Raw genomic sequence first — 19,314 nt, 5'->3', positions numbered from 1 at the left:
AAAAGCTTTGCAAGTTGAATCAGTGTTAATGGAAGCACCTGAGCTACTAAAGAACGAACAGATTTAAAAATTTTATTAAAGCTAATGTTAAAAAATTACATGGTACACAGGTTAAGAAAAGAGTGTCTGTACATCTGGATATAGCGCTTAGATTGTCCACCATTACATCAGCAAATGAATCACGGAAGCAATGTTACTTCATAATGTACCACTAGATTTTGCTTCTTTTATGATTTTTACTTTCATCTGCTTTGAGGTTTTACCTTTATCTCATATAATGTGCATATGCACATTTTCTGGCAAGAGACATCAAATTCTTAGAAGCCTAATCTGTCTTTTATTAAAAAGGGTAAGTTCGGTTTTGAAAACTGTCAGCATCTATGGTTTACAAAGACAGTGACTGAAATGAGGACCATAAAGTAATAGCTAGAAAAGCCAGTTGGCAGTGGTGTTTTTTTTCTCCCCGTTGTGTGCACACGTGCATAAGATTTCACTTCAGGTTTCAGATGCTAAAATAATAGCCATCATCCAAATTTGTTATGTACTGCACTTAGATTGTAAACATAGGGGGACAGAGGTGCTATACTGGATTGTGTTTATACAACACGTAACACAATGGAGTCCTGGGCCATGACTGCGGCTTCTTGGCACTATACTACAGTAGTATCATTATTGGGAGTAAATTAACTGCAGTGAAATTTATTAACTATAACAATTAGAACAATCTAAAAACATGATCTAGATTTTTCCAGGTGTGCATCTGGATATAGTGCTTAGATTATTCACCATTACATCAGCAAATGAATCACGGAAGCAATGGTACTTCATAATGTACCACTAGATTTTGCTACTTTCATGATCAGTGAAAAATAAAACACTCAATAACAGTACTTAAAAGGACATTCTCCAGGCTAGAAGTCCTAAAATGAAACCTGCATTACCATTTCCCCACACTGCTTTATCTCTCTAAATACCTTAAAAAGCTCCACCTTTCTTGAACTCAAATTCTACAAAATAACCAACCACGCCACATAAGATGAAAACAAAGTAAGCTGGTAAAGAAAGAGATTTCTGTTTTAAAGTTAAAGTGGGAACAAGTTATATTAAAATATGCTAATATCTCCTTTTAACAAACATACAGCATACAATAACTTAATTTTTAATTTAATAAATAAATAGAGCTACTTAGTTTATCCCCCAGAATAGAAGCTATGTTTCAGGACCAGGATGACACATGCATTATATGTGAAACATTTTATCTATTCCTTAAACTGAACTGCAGGAATAACACTGTGCAATATTTGCTGAATCTTTTTTTGAATTATACATTGTTGTACCTCTGTTGGGACAGAAAGAAGGTTGTGGTTCTTAAGGTATGTAAATGGGGCTGAGCTCTTTTGAAAATCCAACCTAACTGTAGGTGCTGGGCACTTAAATCTGCCCCTAGGCTCTTTGGAAAATCTAGCTCACAGTGGATACCATCTGAGAGCACCTGAGTACTTTGCTATACAGTAGGATTTCACACACTTTGCATGCTCTCTTTAATGCTGGGAAACTCGTTGCTAGGTTGGGCTGTAACCTTATGTTTAGGAATAGTGGCTCAGGAACAGCCAGCATACATACAGGGAAGTGTATTATCAAGGCCTGGACGTGTGATCAACAGTGGCCATATGTGCAGCAAAATGAGCAAATACATTTGCAAACCGTCTTTTATATATAGCAAGATAGTGAAGAAATTAAACATGTTAATTGAATATGTTTTTAGTTTTTTAAGCTGAACTACTTTTTTCTTTAGGTGAAGGAACACCAGCACAAACGAATGGCTCAGCGCCACAGTGTATAAATAGGTCTGAGAGCATAACAAGAGTCTGTAGCCCTATCATCAGATCACAGACAATAAAGCTGAAGGCTCCAATCTGTAAAGCAACATCTCCAACAGTTTATTTATTGGTAAATGGGAAGTTTCAGGGCAAGCAGCAACTGTTTAGATATTTGTGACCTAGAGAAACTTTGACAGCTGTCAAGAAAAATAAAAGCAAAAAAAATTTAGGAAACCATAGAATGAAAATGGAAGAAAAAAACGTTAATTACGAAATTTTTCTGATGGCCTCAATAGCCATTTTATAGATTTTAAAATGCTTTAGCATAAAATTATTAGTTTCTTTGTAGTACAGAAGATAACTGAGATCAATGTATAATTCAACATCTGGAAAACTCAGCAGACACACTAAATGTTAAATATATTCCATATAAAAACTTGACATTAAAAGAAATTAGGATGCACTGTGAAGCATTCAAATATAAAGAAATCTGACAGTTAAAGGTGCTCACTCAATTTTTAACAGTATACTCCTGCCTCTTGAGAAAATCCCTTTTGGGGTACATTATAATGTAGCCTTTTAATACATGTTCACTTATTGATGTATTTATCAAATAATAAAATTCACCTTTTCAATAACCTTAGTTACACAGGCAGTTTCATATATATTATGGAGGTTCTAGTCAAAGTTTCATAGTAAAGAAAAAAAGAGTTTTACGCTTGAAGGATGTAATCTCTGTGTTATCTGTGAAAAATACAGCATATCCACTCCCAAACTGCAGCACTTACTCTTTGAATACAGAATGAATTTTCTCAGAATTCAAAAGTAACTTTATTAGTGTGCTATTTGAAATTAATGAAACATCTGTTTAAAAAGTTAGCATCCAGTCAGACTTTTTTTGTCCTGTGTCATCTCAGTAATGGAATAACAGACTCTCCAGACTTCTGAAATGGTTAAAACTCATGCATATTTTCTGGTTATCGGATGGTGTCAACCCAGGGCAGAGTCAAGGTTGTTTGCATGCCTTAACTGTGCATTTCCATATCTTAACATATTTGGATTTATTTTAAATTTAACTTAACTCTTGGTTTATGATGTTTGTTATCAGGATAATTACATCTCTCTTATTTTTTCTTCTACTCCAAATTACTGATATACTCTCAACCTTAACTAAATTTTAACTTAGTTTTTGTCTGGGAGTAGATAAGGTTATTTTGGGACTTTCATTATAAACACAATTTTCACATGCTTTCAACATTTTGAAATAGTCAACTTTGGGCTGATATTTTCCATGCTCTCATGACAGAAGTAATTCTCTTAGAAACTTTAGCAATATTTCTTACTCTATTTTTGAGCTAAGGGCCTACAAAATACAACTGTCTGGAAATTTAAAAAAAACACTTGATCTCTTGGTTCCACAGTGATAGACATCTTTATTCATTCTGTGTTCCAAAACTGAAAAATATTGCAAGGACATCCTGCTGTCCTGGGGATTATTACTGTACAGAATGAGGCTAATACTGCCAGTTCTCCAAAAGTCATAAGACGAGCCAAGTTAGCAGTCCGTGAAGAGATAATGAGAGGGTCGGTGGACGGAAAGATATCTCCACTCACCATAAGAGTAGAACAAAAGATTAAATAAACAAACAAACAAATAAATACAGTGCAGGGTTTGGAAAAATGAGCAGCAGGGATGGAGATTGGGGAGTGTTTAAAAAAAGGTATTTTGATGAGAAAAAGGGGTTGGCCCTCAAGAATAAACTTCCATTCAACACAGCGCAAATCTAAATACGAATATCTTTTCCCATCTTTATGGAAGTATATCCTCCCTTTCTAACAGAAATTTGTTGGGTAGGCTACAAGTCACTTTCAAAGTTACAGAAATGTCCAGGGCCGGCTCCAGGGTTTTTGCTGCCCCAAGTGGCAAAAAAAAAAAAAAGCTGCGATCGCGGAAGGCGGCAGCTCCACCATGCCACTTTCTTCTTCGGCGGCAGGTCCTTCCCTTCAAGAGGGATTGAGAGACCTGCAGCCGAAGAGCCTGACGTGCCGCCCCAAGCACCTGCTTGCTGAGCTGGTGCCTGGAGCTGGCCCTGGGAATGTCATGACAGCTGCTTGCAGCACTTCAGGTTCTCTGGGCACCAGTATTATACATTTCCGCCGGCTATATGTTAATCAGTCAATTGAAAAGGCAACAGTGGGTATGCATATTGCTTATCCATCATGCCCAACACAATCAAAGGGAGAACTAAACACACAGTCTTCCTTTGTTAACTAAAGAAGACAAGGAATACAAAGATAACATTATCAGACTCTGCAGATCAATCTCTCCCATTCAGTAACAGCACAGTTTCTTCTCACGGAATCAGTCATATTGCAATAGGTTAGTTTGTTTGCTCAATTAGCTGAGAGTAAATATTTCACTGATAAGTTTTTGCTCACAATGAGATTATTGTACATTACCTGCACAATTATTCAAATAAAATAAACAGAGAGACCTGGTTTACAATTTGAGGGTACTGAGAGGATGGAAAATTCAATTTTGAGGAATCTTCGTAACAAGAAAAGCAAAACTGGTTTCTCTAGTCAAACATTTCAAAAAGTGGATTTTGTTTTGGGGAAAAGGTAAGGTAACTATTAGGACTAGTAGTTAATAGTATGACTGAGTAACTTAAGTCAAGTATTGTTGTAGTCTTGTAGGTCCCAGTATATTAAGGAGACAAGGTTGGTGAATGGAATCCTAGAATATGGGCTACTTATGCTAAATTATCTGTTCGATCTTGTATGTAGCTGTGACACTCTGAGTACCTTTCCCAGACCTGAAGAGCAGCTTTGTGTAGCTTGAAAGCTTGTCTCTCTCACCAACAGAAGTTGGTCCAAATAAAGATATTACCTCATCCATCTTGTCTCTCTAACTTGAGTAAAATAACTTTTCTATTGGATTACTATGATTTTTTTTTTAATCTTCAGATACAGTTTTCAGAGTTGATATTATTTGTTAAATGTGAGACCTTCCAGTTTTAATCAGGAACAGGAAGCTTGATAGATAAATACAAGAAGACTAAAAGTTGACTGCAACTAATACTTTTGTAACATTTTTTCCTCTTCACTTAAAATGAAAGTATCAGTATGGCAGTCTCATTTTTTTCATATCTTTTATCTACAGATTGATCAAGACCTTCTCTGGAAGTATGGCATTTCACACTACCTCTTCGTAAGTAAATCTTCAGAGCCCTACAATTGGCACATGAAATTGATTTAATATTCATGATTTAAGTATCATGAAGACTGAACAGTATCCCGCCTCCTCCCTCAGTGAGACAACCTGAAGACACTACTCTCTTCATTGATAACACTCAGAGCACTCCCAATTTTGTTCTCTCGGTGACACAGCAGCTGGAGAATATATAGCTAGATCCCTAGGGAACAGGCTTGGATTCATACAGAACTTAAAAAGCGACAAAGAGTCCTGTGGCACCTTATAGACCATGCCTACCTATACTGCTGTGAAGTTGGACCACTGTTGGTGCCAGTTAGTTACTGAGGGGAGTTAAACCCCTTAGGATTAAGTTCAATATAGTTGAGGCCTCTGCTTCAACCTTAATTTACTGCATGATCTCTTTATTGGAGCATAAGCTTTCATGGGTGAGTACCCACTTCATTGGATGTATGATCCAGACTAACATGGCTACCCCTCTGATACAGAACTTAAGTAATTCAGAGAAGAGAATAAAAAGGACAGGTAGATAGCTGTTCCCATTATGAAATACTTATATAAACAGGCTGCAAGTCACACAATGTGTTCTTTGTTAAAATAAATGGAAAAGAAAACTTCACTATCACAGAAATGCCTCCTTGGTCTGAACATGTGGGGGAAGGCGGAAAGCTTTGATGGACAAGCGAGGATCCTTGTACAGGGAGGGGGATGATGCCATCTCCATGTTCCCTTCTCCTTGGTCCCTCATAATGGGAGAGAACTTTTCTCCCTGGCAACGGAAATTGGCAGAACAGAACTGGCTGCTTGGAAAGGAGCTAAAGGAGCCTAATTAGCTTCCTGGAATAAATAGCCACACCCAGACCAAGCAACCACAGGTATCACCCATTTTGGATTCCCTTGAGTGAAGTGTCACTGGGTAACTCATGTTTGGCCATCTGCCTTTTGTGAGGCAGGCAAGGAATTTTTCCCTCACTGCCAAATTGGCCCAGTTAGTGCGGATTCTTTTGCTGGCAAGTGGCTTGGCAAGGGATAGTGATCTGATTAGGTGTCTCTCCAAATTTTGGACTAAACGTTGGCAGATCCTTGATAAACTAGTAGAAAGGGTAGTGTACAATCAGCAAGAGAGATGCTATATGTACAAGAGGTGGGCTGAAAAGTCTGGTGAAGATAGCGGGGACTGTATCCTAAACCCTCACAAGAGTTAGCGGAGTCTGGGATTTAAGTAATAGTGCTGAATACATTAGGCTTTGTTTTGGAAAGCAGGAAGGCTAAGGTTGGTCTTCTCCTATGGTTATGCCCAGGGCAGCTCCAGCCTCTTCCTGGGGGTTGGGGCTGAGGTGGGCTGCACAGAAAACTGGAGGGGTGGCACTATACATCTGATGGGCAGACATATTTATTTATTTTTTTTAACAATACACACTTAAACATATGTTTACCTAGGTTATCCTCAAAAGGAAAAAAAACACAGACAAAAGTGAAGGAGACTGTATCTGTGAGAAAGAGAGTGAGTGTATGTGTTGAGGGGGCTATGTGAGTGTGTGTGGTTATGCTTGTTGGAGGGAATGTGTGAGGGAGACTGTGTGAGAGACAGCGAGTTTGAGTGTTGTGGGGAGTAAGTGAGGGAATGAATGTGTGTGTATGTGTGTGTGTTGGGGGTATGTGTGAGAGGGAGGAGAGAAAGAGAGTGTGTTGGTGGCAGTGTTGAAAGAGACTGTGTGCCTGAGTGAGTGCATCGGTGCACTGTCTCTAAGCTGAGCACTCAGGAGTCTGAATGCTTGTTCAGTACAGCGGTAGTCGCAGCTCCCAAACCAGAACCAGAGGCACCAGCACAGACAGGCTCCCTGTCCCCCCATCCCTGCTCAGCAGAGACCCACTTGGGCACATCCATGTCTAGCATCAGGTGAGCTCCCCCAGAGCCAGGCCAGTAACGGATCAGCTTCCCAAAGAAGGGGATACTGTCACGGCACTGGGAACTGGGCAACAAGAGAGTGGCAGCTGTTGGCCAGGTGCCCAGCTCTGGAAGGGGGCGGCTACAGGGGTTAAGGCAAATTTTGGGGTGGCTACAGCCCCCACAAGCCTCCCCCAGTGCCGCCCCTTGTTATGCCTACCTATACTGGTGTGAAGTTGGACCACTGTTGGTGCCAGTTAGTTACTGAGGGGAGTTAAACCCCTTAGGATTAAGTTCAATATAGTTGAGGCCTCTGCTTCAACCTTAATTTACTGCATGGTCTCTTTATTCCTGAGTGTGAATACATTTCTAAGCACTGAGGGGAAAAAAAAAGCAATCAAAAAATATCACTGTGATAACTCATATACAGTTGCCTTCAAGAATTCTTTTCCAGTGTATTTTCTTGTGCCATCAGGAGACATGGTACAAGTTGCTGCCTTTTGAGCAGAGATCACTAAACAGTGTATCTTACATGATATCCAGGCATTTAGCAGCCCTGTAACGTATTCCAAGATTTCAGCTGGATTCCTGTCCATCTGACTTAGCTAAAGGAAAATGACACATGCAGGTATTCCACTTTTTGGCTAATATAGGGCACAGTTGCACTTCATGAGCAGGCAGCCAGTCGTCTCATCTCTCTGTTCCCTCTGCTAGATCTGAGTCCAACATCAGACCTAGGTCCCTCCTTACCCATCCTCCTTGCAGCCAGTTGCACACCCCAGCACACATTCCCCAGTCCCTGTGTCTGCTAATCAAACAGCCCTCTGTATCCCACAAAGTCAGGCACCTTCTACCATCCAGTTGCTTTCTGCCCCCAGAAGTCCCAGCACCTATCTATTACCCAGAAGCCTCCTGCCCCAACACCTACCATCTACTTGCCATCCCAAAACTCCCAAGCCCCAAAGCACCTTCTATTCCCTACCTTCCCTCACAATGATCCCTTTCCTTTCCCCAGCACCATCTATTCACTAGAAGCTCTCTGCTACCTAGGAAGCCCCAGCAACCGCTCATCTCCCAATAGCTCCAACACCACCAATCCTCATTCACCTATGTCCCCAGCAACTCCAAGCAGAGACCTAGGTAGCTACCCTACAGTTTCTTATTCAGACTCCTCTACTCATCTCCCCCTTGATAAGTTTGGTGAAGATCCATTAACTACCAATGTAGAAGCAGCAAAGAATCCTGTGCCACCTTATAGACTAACAGACGTTTTGGAGCGTGAGCTTTCGTGGGTGAATACCCACTTCGTCTGATGCGTGTAGTGGAAATTTTCGGGGGCAGGTATATATATGCAAGCAAGCTAGAGATAACGAGGTTAGTTCAATCAGGGAGGATGAGGCCCTCTTCTAGCAGTTGAGGTGTGAAAACCAAAGGAGGAGAAACTGGTTTTGTAGTTGGCAAGCCATTCACAGTTTAATCCTGAGCTGATGGTGTCAAATTTGCAGATGAACTGAAGCTCAGCAGTTTCTCTTTGAAGTCTGGTCCTGAAGTTTTTTTGCTGCAGGATGGCCACCTTAAAGTCTCCTATAGTGTGGCCAGGGAGGTCGAAATGTTCTCCTACAGGTTTTTGTATATTGCCATTCCTAATATCTGATTTGTGTCCATTTATCCTTTTCCGTAGAAACTGTCCAGTTTGGCCGATTAACACCACCTTATACCGAAAACCTACCGACTGCTATGCCTATCTTCATGCCTCCAGCTTCCATCCCGGGCACATCACACAATCCATTGTCTACAGCCAAACACTGAGGTACAACCGCATCTGCTCTAACCCCTCAGACAGAGACCAACACCTACCAAATGGCTTGCCAACTACAAAACCAGTTTCTCCTCCCTTGGTTTTCACACCTCAACTGCTAGAACAGGGCCTCATCCTCCCTGATTGAACTAACCTTGTTATCTCTAGCTTGCTTGCATATATATGCCTGCCCCTGGAAATTTCCACTACATGCATCTGATGAAGTGAGTATTCACCCACGAAAGCTCACGCTCCAAAACGTCTGTTAGTCTATAAGGTGCCACAGGATTCTTTGCTGTTTTTACAGATCCAGACTAACACGGCTACCCCTCTGATACTTAACTACCAATGGCCACTGCTCAGAGCAGATTATGTTGACCATACACATACATTTATGGTTATATGCATATTATTTTCAAATATGAACATTTTAGTTGAAAAAAGTACAATAGTTGGAGCAGAACAAACCTTGGCAACTTTCATTAATGATACTTTCATTAATTTTTTTCACACTCAGGGCTTAATTTTCCACTTTTTCAACTTTTATAGTCAATTCAACCTATACAATATGAACGCAAATATTTAGGGTAAGTGCAATATAACATCTGTGGCTGGCCCGTCAGCTGACTCAAACTCACAGGGGTCAGGCTGTGGAGCTGTAAAATTGCAGTTTACACATTTGGGCTGGAGCCCAGACTTCAGACTCCAACCTCTACACTGCAGTTTTATAGCCCACAGCTCAGCCCCCATGTCAGCTGACAGAGGACAGCTGCAGGTGTTTTATTGCACTTGTAACTCCTTTGAGGTTTAGAGAGCATGGCCCCCTTAAATCTTTTTCCTAAGGGCGGGAAGGGGAACAGTGAGAGAAAGGAGGGAAACTCCAGGATATGGCTCTGGAGCTCCAGGGAGAGACAAGGGCTGCAGCCCGCAGGCCCTCACAGAGTGAAGCAACAGAGAACCTGCCTGAACCCTGGGAAGGACAGGGCGGCCGATCGGGGACAGCCCAGGACAGGGGCCAGGAGGAGCACTGTGCCAGGGAGGAATCGCCCGAGGAGGACAGGCCGGAGCTGGACCCAGTATCACGGCTGCCCAGAGCTGCATGGGGCTTGTGTCTCTGCATTGGAATAATGAGGGAGGTTGTTAGATATTTAAGTGGGGTGGTGGTTGTTCTGTGTGGCTTTGCAGAGAGCAGCAGAAGAGGGCACGAGAGGGGTTTGGAGAGCACTGGACTGGAACTTTGCTCAGGACTCCTGAAGTCAGTGTGCAGACATATTGCCCAGTGTCTGCCCTTCCACACTGGGCTACCACTGGGCCTGTGGGGCCTTGGTTTGGATGCAGCCCTGTTTTACTGCTCCCCTATATTTTCCCTTGTTGTTTTTCTCCTCTCATCCCTCTGTAAATAAATGTTTCCCTTTCTTATATCTACTGTACTTTTCCTGTGGGTGGGTGTGTTCTCTCTGGGGAGTTTGGAACAGGTGCCCCTGGGGTGGAAGGGATTTCTCCTGCTGCATTCCTGTGCGCACCTTCTCTTGGCCAGAGCTGCCTGCAGAGCAGACTCCATCTTGGCCACGAGGGCGCTAAAGTTACACACTGTAGACATATCCTTAAAGTACTTGAATTATACATGTCACAATGAGCTCCAGCTATAATGAAATAAGAACCGACCATTGTTATGGTTATATGCATAAGGGACCTGAGTGAAGTTGGAGAGTTTAATCTTTATGTTTAGAATTCCCTGAATTCTGATTGCTCAATTTATGAACCATAAAGTTGTATTAACCGTAACTATAAGCATACTAACAGTATCAAATTCCAGTACTGACTGGAAGCTAAAAGAAACACAAATCTAGATCAAACTATATTAGAAGGAACTGCTGCACATCAGCGCTAATATCAATGGATTTAAACAAAATGAAAAGCCTGAGAAAGGAAATGAGTACCCATCCTCTACTGGTCAGTTACGACAGAAGTCAGAAAACCCTCAAGGAACAATATTTCGAATGCTCAGTACAACAGGTTGACTTGAAAGGTGGATTCTGTAGCTCAGCAAATAGGTTTGTTTGGCTGCCCATGATACAATCAGATACAGTAGAAGATAAAAATTAGATAATATATTAGTTTATTAGTGAAGAGGTTTTCTCCTGTTTTCTTGTTTGCAAAATAACTTTCTATTTCAGATCATTCCATTAAAAACTAGGAAGAGTAAATGAAGTTTCCCTTACTCACTCACACCCATAGCAATGGAGCAAATGCATTACAAATCAGAATTCAAGCTCTCCCTTGGAGGGGAGAAAGAATTTAATGAGATATTCAGGGGTTCATTCCCCACCGTGGCTAAATACTCTTTCATAATCCCTAATTGATATTAACGGTGATGTCATGGGGTGTATGTACTTCAGGCTGGCTGGGCAGCCAAGGGATTAATGCAGGAACTGTCAGCCAAGGCTTACTGGCAGCCTTACAGCACCTGGGAGAATAAAAGAGCTGAGAAGCAGAGGGGTGGAGCTGCTGCCGGAGGAGCAAGCAAGCTGGAAATGGAAACTCCTGCCAGCAAGCAGAGAGGGCATGACCAGCTCTAAAGTCTGGAGAAGCAGACTGAAACCAAGGTAGAAAGGAAGGAGCCATGGGAACACCAGGAGGAGTTGTTGAGGACTGATTCCTCCTGCCTGGTTTAAAGGCCCCGATCTATAACCCAATGGAGTGGTGTCAAGTATAATTCCCAATTCTGGACCTTAGCATCCAAAATATGGGTACTAGCATGAATTCCCCTAAGCTTAATTACCAGATTAGATCTGATAGGCTGCCACCAATCAGGACTTAGAGTAGAATGCCTGATAGACTCTGGTCTCCCCCAAAACCTTCCCTGGGGGTCCCAAGACCCAAATTCCTTGAGTCTCACAACAAAGGGCAATAAACCATTCCCCTCCCCCTCCCTTCTTCCACCCAGCTCCTTCCCGCCCTGGGAACACTAGGAGACCACCTGATTCAACTTTTTGAATCACCACATAGAGAGGAGTGTTACCTTCTCCCTCACCCAGAGGCAATACAATCTGCGTGAATCTAACACAAAGAGAAAATTTATCCTTCCCTTCTCCCCACCAATTCCCTTGAACCTTAATTAGGAGGAAAAAATCAAACAGGTCTTAAAAGCAAAACTTTTAATAAAAAAAGAAAGAAAAAGGTAAAAGGTTTATCTCTGCACTTTAGATGGTAAAAAGTTACAGGGTCTTTCAACTATAAACAATAGAAAGAAACTTTCTCCAGCAGAAACACAATTTAAGCTACTTCCAGCAACTACACATATGCAAATAGAAAAAAAAACAAATTAAAAGACTATGACCATCTTTTCTTACTTACAATTCTGAAGAGATAAGAGACTGTAGCGGAAGATTGGCAGAAACCTGGTTGCACCTCTAGTCCCGTCCAGGACCCAGAGAGAACAAAGCCAAACCCCAAACCCACAAACAAAGGCTTTCCTCCATGAGATTTCAAAGTATTTTGTCTCCTGATTGGTCCTCTGGTCAGGTGTTTGCAGGTCACTGTTTGTTAACCCTTTATAGGTGAAAGAGACATTAACCCTTAGCTATCTGTTTATGACACGCCCCCCAAATCGCACACAGTGGGGAACCTCACTGGCGGTGATTTCTTCCTATAACTTTAGAATAAACAGGTTAATACAACACATGTACCTTTACATGTACTACTAAATATGTAAACTACAAGACTTTCTACATTTTAAGGACAAATTTTAACCAGTGGATTCTAGGAAACTTTCACGAGAGAGTGCATCAGCTACTTTGTTAGAAGCTCCTGAAATGTGTTGAATTTCAAAATCAAAATCTTGGAGAGCTAAAGTATATCAAAGCAGTTTTTTATTGTTTCCCTTGGCAGTATGAAGCCACTTTAGCGCAGCATGGTCGGTTTGTAGCTGGAACCGCTGTCCCCAAACGTATGGGCGTAGCTTTTCCAGGGCGTACACAATGGCGTAGCATTCCTTTTCACTGACTGACCAGTGACTTTCCCTCTCAGACAGTTTCTTGCTGAGAAACACGACAGAGTGGGAGTTGTGATCCGGTCCTTCCTGCATGAGAACTGCTCCTATACCACGCTCAGATGCATCTGTGGTTACTAGGAATGGCTTGTCAAAGTCCGGGGCCCTGAGCACAGGGTCAGACATGAGTGTCGCCTTAAGCTGGGTAAAGGCCTTCTGACACTCATCAGTCCACTTGACTGCATGTGGCTGGGTCTTTTTGGTTAGGTCGGTCAGTGGGGCAGCGATTTGGCTGTAGTGTGGTACAAATCGCCTGTAGTACCCGGCCAAGCCTAAGAAGGATTGGACCTGTTTCTTTGACTTTGGGACAGGCCACTTTTGGATAGCACCTACCTTGGCCTGTAGGGGGGTTATGGTTCCTCGACCTACCTGGTGTCCCAGATAAGTCACTCTGTTTTGGCCTATTTGACACTTTTTGGCCTTAACAGTTAGTCCGGCCTGCCTGATGCGCTCAAAGACCTTTTCCAGGTGTTCTAGGTGTTCGGCCCAGGAGTCAGAAAAAATGGCCACATCATCGAGGTAGGCAACTGCATATTCTCCCAGTCCTGCTAGTAGACCATCTACCAGCCTCTGGAAGGTGGCGGGTGCATTTCGCAGCCCGAAAGGAAGCACATTAAATTCATACACCCCTGCATGGGTGATGAATGCTGACCTCTCTTTGGCAGGTTCATCTAGCGGTACTTGCCAGTACCCCTTGGTTAAGTCCATTGTAGAGATGAACTGGGCATGTCCCAACTTTTCCAATGGCTCACCGGTGCGTGGCATTGGATAGTTGTCTGGACGAGTTACCGCATTTAGCTTACGGTAGTCCACGCAAAAGCATATTTCCCCATCTGGTTTGGGTACCAGAACCACTGGAGATGCCCATGCACTGGTAGATGAGTGGATTATACCCATCTGTAGCATGTTCTGGATCTCCCGTTCTATAGCAGCTTGGGCATGAGGAGACACCTGCTAGGGTGGGGTTCTAATTGGGTGAGCATTACCAGTGTCAATGGAGTGGTATGCCCGTTCAGTCCGTCCTGGGATGGCTGAGAACAATGGGGCGAAGCTAGTGCACAGCTCCTTGATTTGTTGCCGTTGCAGACGTTCCAGGGTTGTGGAGAGGTTCACCTCTTCCACACCACCGTCTTTTTTCCCTTCGTAGTAGCAGACACCGTCAGGCCACTCAGCGTCATCTCCTCCCTGGACTGTAAACTAACAAACCTGTAAGTCTCTGGAATAAAAGGGCTTGAGAGAATTAACATGGTACACTCTGGGCTTTAGGGAGGAATTGGGAAAGGCTATGAGGTAGTTAACAGCTCCCAGGCGCTCTTGGACCGTGAATGGCCCTTCCCATGATGCTTCCATCTTATGGGCCTGTTGCACCTTCAAGACCATAACCTGGTCTCCTACCTTGAAGGAACACTCTCTGGTATGTCTGTCATACCAGGCCTTTTGATCTTTTTGAGCATCCTTTAGGTTTTCTTTAGCAAGGGCTAAAGAGTGTCGGAGGGTGTTTTGTACATTGCTTACGAAGTCCAGAATGTTAGTCCCTGGAGAAGGTGTAAACCCCTCCCATTGCTGCTTTACCAACTGTAATGGCCCCTTAACCTCGTGGCCATACACAAGTTCAAACGGTGAAAACCCTAAACTGGGATGTGGTACAGCCCTGTAGGCAAAAGCAACTGCTGCAACACTAGGTCCCAATCATTGGAGTGTTCATTGACAAATTTACGCATCATGGCCCCCAAACCATTAAACCTTTCCACCAGGCCATTGGTTTGATGGTGGTACATGGTGGCAACCAAGTGATTCACCCCATGAGTTTCCCACAGTTCTTTCATGGTCCCTGCCAGGAAATTAGATCCTGAATCTGTAAGGATGTCGGAGGGCCAACCTACCCTGGCAAAAATGTCTGTTAGGGCCTGGCACACAGCTTTAGCCCTGGTGTTGCCTAGAGCTACTGCTTCCAGCCATCAGGTAGCAAAGTCCACGAAAGTCAGTATGTACTGCTTTCCTCTGAGTGTCTTTTTTGGGAAAGGACCCAGAATATCCACAGCTACTCGCTGAAATGGGACCTCAATTATGGGGAGTGGCTGGAGAGGGGCCTTGACCTGGTCTTGGGGTTTTCCCACTCTTTGGCACACCTCACAAGACCGGACATACTTGGCAACGTCCTTGCCCATCCCCTCCCAGTGGAAGGACTTCCCCAACCGGTCCTTGGTTCTGTTCACCCCAGCATGGCCACTGGGATGATCATGGGCTAAGCTTGAGAGCTTTTCCCGGTACTTAGTTGGAACCACCAACTGTTTTTGTGGATGCCAGTCTTCCTTGTGTCCACCAGAAAGAGTCTTCTTGTATAAAAGTCCTTGTTCTACTACAAACCGAGATCGATTAGAAGAGCTGAGAAGCGGTGGGGTGCTCCGTGCTGCCGCCCAAGCTTTCTGAAAGCTGTCATCAGCTTCCTGCTCAGTCTGGAACTGTTCCCTTGAAGCTGGAGACACCAGTTCCTCCCTTAGACTGTGGACTTGGGCTTGGTCCCTCTGGAAGCGATGTCGGTGATGGGGTTGTTTCCATTGCTGGTGAACCGCTCTCCGTTGGTGCACCAGGGGGTACTTCAGGCTCTGGCTGAGCCTCTTGGGCGTGGTCGTCTGCTGCTTCTGCCAGTTCAGGCTCGCTGGCGCCCTCTGGCGTTGGGGTTGAAGATGGATTTGCAAGCACTGTTGTCAGTGCTGGCACCGGTTCTGGTTCTGGCTGCTTTTCCATTTCCTGGTCTGGGACTGGAAGCACTGTGGCTGTTTCCGTTGTTGGCATGGGATCCGGGTCCACTACCTCTGTCTGGGTCTCTTGTAACACAGATGGGGCCTCTGTGGACGGCTCAGGAACAGGAATGGTTCTGGAAGCTTGCCTGGTTTGGCTATGGGTAACCATTCCCACTCTCTTGGTCCGCTTCACCTGGTTGGCCAAATCTTCCCCCAGTAGCATGGGGATGGAATAATTGTCATAGACTGCAAAAGTCCACATTCCTGACCAGCCTTTGTACTAGACAGGCAGTTCAGCTGTAGGCAAGTCTACAGCTTGTGACATGAAGGGGTAAATTGTCACTTGGGCCTTTGGGTTGATGAATTTGGGGTTGACGAAGGATTGGTGGATAGCTGACACTTGTGCCCCCATGTCTCTCCACGCAGTAACCTTCTTTCCGCCCACTCTGAAAATTTCCCTTCGCTCCAAGGATATTTGAGAGGCATCTGGGCCTGGGGATCTTTGCTGTGATGGTGGTGTAATGACTTGCACTCGGTTGGGGTTCTTTGGGCAGTTGGCCTTCATATGTCCCAGTTTATTACACTTGAAGCATCTTCCAGCTGACTGGTCACTGGGTCGAGGTGGGTTACTGGAGACTGGTGAGGTGGAAGAATAGGGCGTCTGTGGCTTTCCTTGGGTTGTAGGTGGGGTCTTTGGCTGCCCTCGGTTATAGGGTTTATTGTCGGTGTGCCCCCTGGGGTATTCGCTCCCCTTGACAATAGCTTTTATCTTTTCTGCCACTTCCATCCATTTGGCTCCAATCTCCCCCACCTCGATTACCGTTTTGGGTTTCCCATCTAGGATGTACCTCTCTGTTTCCTCAGGAATACCATCTAAGAACTGCTCCATTTGTATCAGGAGGTGCAGCTCGTCCAGATTGTTAACCTTTGTTTCTGACATCCAGCCTTCATAATTCTTTGCAATGTGGTAGGTGTGTCGGGGGAATGACACATCTGGTTTCCATTTTTGGTTTCTGAACTGCCGATGGGCATGTTCAGGTGTTATCCCCATTCTGTATCTGGCCTTGGTTTGAAAAAGTTTATAATCGTTCATTTTCTCCTTAGGCATTTCAGCCGCCACCTCTGCTAAGGGCCCACTGAGCAGTGGCCTCAATTCTACCATGTACTGGTCTTCAGAGATGCTGTACCCAAGGCAGGCTCTTTCAAAATTTTCTAAGAAGGCCTCAGTGTCATCACCTGCCTTGTAGGTGGGAAATTTCTTGTGCTGTGGAACCATTATTGGTGAAGAGTTGTTAGGATTGGCTGTGTTCTGTTGCCTAGCCTGTTCTAATTCCAGGGCCTGTCGGTGGGCCTCCCTCTGGAGTTCTATCTGTCTTCTGTAGGCTGCATCTTTTTCTTCTTGTTTCCTTCTGTGGGCCACCTCTTCTTCTTGTTGTTTTCTTTTGTGGGCTGCCTCTTCCTTGGCTAGTTCTGCATTAATTAGTTCCATCCGTCTCCTATGTTCATTTTCTTTGTCCATGGCTTGTTGCCGTGCTCGTTCCTGTCTCAGGCTTTCCTTGGAACTCATGGTTCCTGCTTTATTGTGCTGAGGCGCCCTCTGGTGTTTATTGCCTGAAATGCAGGTTCTCTGTTGGCTTCCTGGGGTTGCTTAGCAACAGAGTCCTTTTAACTTCCTAGCCTCTCCTGAAAGAGTTAAAAAGCAAAAGAAACCATCTTTCATTTACAAATGTGTTCTGCTGGTGTAGTTGACTCACAGCTGGAGTTCTATTGTCTAACAAAAGACCCCTGTTAAACTTAATGGCCCTTGCCTGAGGCCATATCTATGCACAGCCAGAAAAATTCTCTGGTTGCAGTTTTTAAAAAGAAAAAAAAAACTTCTCTCTGCTTACAAGCAGCTAGCAGAGAAAATAAAATTAATAATCTTATTGGCTTTTGGATTCTTATCTTTCCCACACGCTGCACACCATGTCAACTATAATTCCCAATTCTGGACCTTAGCGTCCAAAATATGGGTACTAGCATGAATTCCCCTAAGCTTAATTACCAGATTAGATCTGATAGGCTGCCACCAATCAGGACTTAGAGTAGAGCGCCTGATAGACTCTGGTCTCCCCCAAAACCTTCCCTGGGGGTCCCAAGACCCAAATTCCTTGAGTCTCACAACAAAGGGCAATAAACCATTCCCCTCCCCCTCCCTTCTTCCTCCCAGCTCCTTCCTGCCCTGGGAACACTAGGAGACCGCCTGATTCAACTTTTTGAATCACCACATAGAGAGGAGTGTTACCTTCTCCCTCACCCAGAGGCAATACAAGCTGCGTGAATGTAACACAAAGAGAAAATTTATCCTTCCCTTCTCCCCACCAATTCCCTTGAACCTTAATTAGGAGGAAAAAATCAAACAGGTCTTAAAAGCAAAACTTTTAATAAAAAAAGAAAGAAAAAGGTAAAAGGTTTATCTCTGCACTTTAGATGGTAAAAAGTTACAGGGTCTTTCAACTATAAACAATAGAAAGAAACTTTCTCCAGTAGAAACACAATTTAAGCTACTTCCAGCAACTACACATATGCAAATAGAAAAAAAAACAAATTAAAAGACTATGACCGCCTTTTCTTACTTACAATTCTGAAGAGATAAGAGACTGTAGCAGGGAGATTGGCAGAAACCTGGTTGCACCTCTAGTCCCGTCCAGGACCCAGAGAGAACAAAGCCAAACCCAAAACCCACAAACAAAGGCTTCCCTCCAAGAGAGTTCAAAGTATTTTGTCTCCTGATTGGTCCTCTGGTCAGGTGTTTGCAGGTCACTGTTTGTTAACCCTTTATAGGTGAAAGAGACATTAACCCTTAGCTATCTGTTTATGACAAGTGGTGAGCCTGGGTTCCCCTATCAATCCCTCAGCTTTAAAAACTAAAGAGTTTTCCAAATCCCAAAACCCGCAGGGATAAGGAGAAGAGCCCACACACCTCAGCAAGACTAACCCATTTCATAGCCCTGAATGGGACTACCATAGAGACTCAGGCAAAAGGAGCTGACTGGCCATCCTGCCAGATTAAGTAAACTTTGTGCAATGCTCTGTCTGACCAAAGGGGGTGCTGTTGCATCAGCACACTGGCTCACAAGTGGCTACATGTGCAAACCCCTCATGTTACAAGTTTCTTGAAGTACGGTAATTTGATATGACCTCCCAAATTACGATCATTCAAGTCTCCTTAGAGTCTAGCTCCCAAATAAAACACAGTTCCATACCGCAGACTGGCAAGTTAAATTCATTTTCCTTTCATGGCAAAGGCAGTCTAGTTTCCCATGTTTTTCTCTTGCTGTCTCTCACACTTAGTACACCACATTCAACTTCTTTTCATCGATTTTTTCCCCCACCAAAGTTTTGCATTTACTTTACTTTAATGTATGTTTGATCCACTCAATAAAGAGCAATGAATCATCTTTTTTGATAATCCCATGATTTTACCTTCACAGAACACCAAAGTAACCAGTGAAATCTAGCCCCTATTATAATAGCGATGGTCCAATTGGATAATAAAGTCAGGCCACTTCTTCTATTCCTGAAATATTTTTAGTCTTCATTTATTCAACTCTGGTACTTTTCAAAATGAGAATGATAAATAAGCACTCTGGGATGTCATTGGAAAGTGACACAGAGTTCTGACTACCTGTAATTTTTTTTTTATTATTATTAGCTATCCCGCATTTCTACTCATGTCAGACAGTGAAAAGAAACCACAGTAGTAGCTGTCAAAAGATTTTCACCTTACTACTTAATTTCAGAAAACCTTTCTTTATCA

The 19,314-nt window shown here is 43.5% G+C and overlaps 1 protein-coding gene across 11 annotated transcripts in view; it reads right to left on the bottom strand.

Annotated features, from left to right (window-relative positions):
• Positions 1-19,314, bottom strand: part of DMD (dystrophin) — a 2,125,007-nt gene that overhangs the window by 1,194,757 nt on the left and 910,936 nt on the right. The window lies entirely within an intron of this gene.

The sequence above is a fragment of the Gopherus flavomarginatus genome, chromosome 1, assembly GCF_025201925.1.
Source record: "Gopherus flavomarginatus isolate rGopFla2 chromosome 1, rGopFla2.mat.asm, whole genome shotgun sequence".
Lineage (NCBI taxonomy): Eukaryota > Metazoa > Chordata > Testudines > Testudinidae > Gopherus > Gopherus flavomarginatus.
This window is presented reverse-complemented; position numbering and strand designations above follow the sequence as displayed.